Source organism: Myotis davidii, unplaced genomic scaffold (assembly GCF_000327345.1).
Source record: "Myotis davidii unplaced genomic scaffold, ASM32734v1 scaffold167, whole genome shotgun sequence".
In the NCBI taxonomy this organism is placed as follows: Eukaryota; Metazoa; Chordata; class Mammalia; order Chiroptera; family Vespertilionidae; genus Myotis; species Myotis davidii.
This window is the reverse complement of record NW_006300048.1, coordinates 2,118,044-2,121,860: the sequence shown is the minus strand read 5'-3', so window position 1 is coordinate 2,121,860 and position 3,817 is coordinate 2,118,044.

Here is a 3,817-nt window from a genome sequence, read left to right as displayed (position 1 = left end):
ATGACATCTTTGTACAGTGAAACTCATAAAAGAATAAAATAATCCTATATAATAAAAGCATAATATGCAAATTGACCGAACGGCCGAACAGCAGAATGACCATCCGGACGACCATCTGGGACCACACTATGACACCCACTGGTGCCAGGCCAGCCAAGGTGGGTGCGATGCAATTTGCTGGGGGGCCCCCGCCATTGCCCCATGATTACCCCACAGAGGGAGGCCCAGGCCAGCCAAGCGATTGCACCCCACACCTGTCACCTGCAGAGGTAGGCGACCCTTGGCAGGAGGGGGGAAGGGGCAGTACCATACAGATGGCAAGCAGTGGCAGCAGTGGGGGCGGGGCCAGCTGCTGACAGCCAGGGGAAGGAAAGCCCTGATAGGCCCTGATCAACGGTCAGGCCTAGGGACCCTACCTGAGGAGTCCTGGACTGCAAGAGGGTGTAGGCTGGACTGAGGGACACCTCCCTATCCCATGCATGAATTTCATGCACCGGGCCCCTAGTTATATTATAAGTATTTTTCATGTAATATGTTGTCTTCATGAACATTGACTTCAATACCTGCAACACATCCCACCTCATGAGGCCCTATGAAGTGTCTGTGACCCTCTGCAAGATTCATGAACATTATTCCAGAAAATGCCAAGGAATGTAGAACATTATTCCACATTCAGAGACGGCAATGGCATTTAGTTGAGTTTTGAAAAGTAAAGGGTAGTTCAATTAGTCATTCAAATGTTTCCCCTCCAAAGCTGAGCAGTGAGAGAGCCCCTGGGTGTGTGTGCTGAGGGAACATGCAAAACAGGATTAGTGCAGATCACAAACCAGTCCCTCCGGCTTTACTCCTCCTTTTTATTTATTTTTGATCCTCACCAGAGGATAGGTTTTTATTGAGTTTCAAGAGAGAAGAAGGGGGCAAGAGAGAGAGAAACATGGGTATGAGAGAGAGACCTCTATTGGTTGCTTCCTATACTCGCTCCTACCAGGGATGGAACCTGCAACCTAGGTATGTGTCTCAACCAGGAATTGAACCCACAACCCTTTGGTGTATGGGATGGTGCTCCAACCAACTGAGCCACCCAACCAGGGCAAGCTTCACCCCTCTTAACACAACAGCATGGGAATACATAACCAACCCCGAGAGAATGTTACATTGTCTTTATTTCTTATTACATTATTCAGTCTATACTCATAATGGATTATAAATTAATGAGAAGAATTAAAATTATAATTCTGAACAGATACACACCAACATGGAGGAACCTTGAAAATATTCTACTAAGTAAAAGAGGCCAGGCTCACAAGGCCACATATGTATGACTCCATTTATATGAAATGTCCAGAACAGGCAAATCCGTAGAGACAGAAAGCAGATTAGTGGTTGCCAGCGGCTGGGGGTAGGGTGGGGCGGGAATGGGGAGTGACTGCTTAATGGTTATGAGCTTTCTTTTTTGGGTGATGAAAATGCTCTGGAACTAGAAAAGTGGTGATAGTTGCACAACATTGAGAATGTACTAAATGTCATTAGTGATAATTTTTATATTATGTGTATTTTACCACAATAAAAAATTATAATTCTGAAATTTTTCCTTCAGATCGTCCTTACCAGATATGTAAGTTGTACTTATAATTCAAAAAACATAAATTCAAACATCAAAATATATTTGAAACTTTAAAATCTGTTTTTGAAAGAAGCCAATTCACTTACTGGGAATAATGATTATATCCACACCCAAATTCCATTCCCAAATGTATTTGTAGAGAAGTATTTATTTGCAAAAAACAGTCTGAAATCTCTCTCATCTCTTTATATTTAAACAAAACATGAAAATTATAAAAATAAAACAGCTGATAGTTTACGTTAAAATGCAAGAATTCTAAACACTAGGCATTGAAAATAATTTTTGTCCATTTTAAAGTCATCACATAGTTTCTTAAATTAAATATAGATTTTTGTCCCTAAACTAAACACAATAAATGACTCCATTTCAAAATGTATGTCACAAATTATGCTTTTTATTTTTCTTTTATTTTATTTTTAATGTTTATTGTTGACATTATTACAGATGTACCTCTTTTCCCCCCATAGCTCCCCTCCAACCGGTTCTGCCCCACCCCAGGCCTTCACCACCCTATTGTCTGCATCCATAGGTAATGCATATATGCATATAAGATCTTTGTTTAATCTCTTCCTGCCCCCCCAAACCTCTTTCCTTCTGATAATGGTCAGTCTGTTCCATTTCCATGCCTCTGATTCTGTTTTATTCACCAGTTTATTCTGTTCATTAGATTTTTTATTTGTTTGATATTTATTTATTTATAAATATATTTTTATTGATTTCAGAGAGGAAGGGAGAAGGAGAGACAGAAACATCAATGATGAGAGAGAACCATTGATTGGCTGCTTCCTGCATGCCCCCTACTGGGGATCGAGCCTGCAACTTGGGCATGTGCCCTGATGGGAATCAAACCCTAGACCCTTCAGTCAGCATGCTGATGCTCAATCCACTGAGGCAAACTGGCCAGGACCATTTGATTTTTAGATTCAATTGTTGATCGATATGTATTTGTTGCCATTTTGTTGTTCATATTTTTTATCTTTTTCTTTTTCTTCTTCCTTTTCTTAAAGAATACCCTTCAGCATTTTATATGGTACTGGTTTGGTGGTGATGAACTCCTTTAGCTTTTCCTTATCTGTGAAGCTTTTTATCTGACCTTCAATTCTAAATGATAGCTATGCTGGGTAAAGATGCTCAAAATATCCCTATGATGGTACTATATTAACCTGATTTTTTTAAAAAAATATTTTTATTGATTTCAGAGAGGAAAGGAGAGGAAGAGAGAGATAGAAACATCAATGATGAGAAGGGATCATTTATTGGCTGCTTCCTGCATGTTGAACTGAGCCCGCAACCCAGTTATGCGCTCTTGACCAGAATCAAATCTGGGACCCTTTGGTCCGCAGGCTGATGCTCTATCCACTGAGCCAAACTGACTAGGGCTCATTTTCTTCAAATAAGTTTTCAGTATCTTGCTCTCTCCCATCTCCTTCTGGCACCCCCATAGTTTGGAGGTTGATGTGCTTAAAGTTGTCGCAGAGGCTCCTTACACTATATTCACATTTTTAGATTCGTTTTTCTTTTTTTCTCTTCTGGTTGGGTGTTTTTTGCTTCTTCATATTTCAAATCATTGATTTGATTTTCAAAATCCTCTACTTTACTGTTGAATCCCTGTATATTATTCTTTATTTCAGTCAGTGTATGCTTAATTTCTGTCTGGTCCTTTCCTTTTTTTGGTATTCTCACTAAGATCCTTGAAAGTCACACTAAGTCCCTTGGAGGTTTCTAGAAGATTCTTGAATAACCTTATAACCATGATTTTGAACTCTGTAGCCAGTAGTTTGCCTTATTCCATTTCTTTCATTTGTGACATGTTTCTTTGTCTCCACATTTTGGCTGCTTCCCTGTGTTTGTTTCTATGTATTGGGTAGAGCTGCTAAGTCTTGAGTGGTCTGTGTAGTAGGTGTCCTAAAGGGCCCAGTGGCTCAGCCTGCCCAGTCACCTGAAGTGGACATTCTAGTTGCACCCCTTTGTGGGCTATGTGCAGAGTCTTGTCATAGTCAAGCCTTGATTGCTGTTGGTGTCACTGTGAGGAATTGACCTCCAGGCCAATTGGCTGTGGGGACCAGCTGCAACTAGAGTGGGAGAGCTGCGGAGAAGAACTTGCTTCAGTGGGGCTTTGGTGCTCACTGAGTCTGCCCCTTGAGTGTGTTGCTTATGGATGTATAGAGTACGGTTTAACACTGACCACTGGGT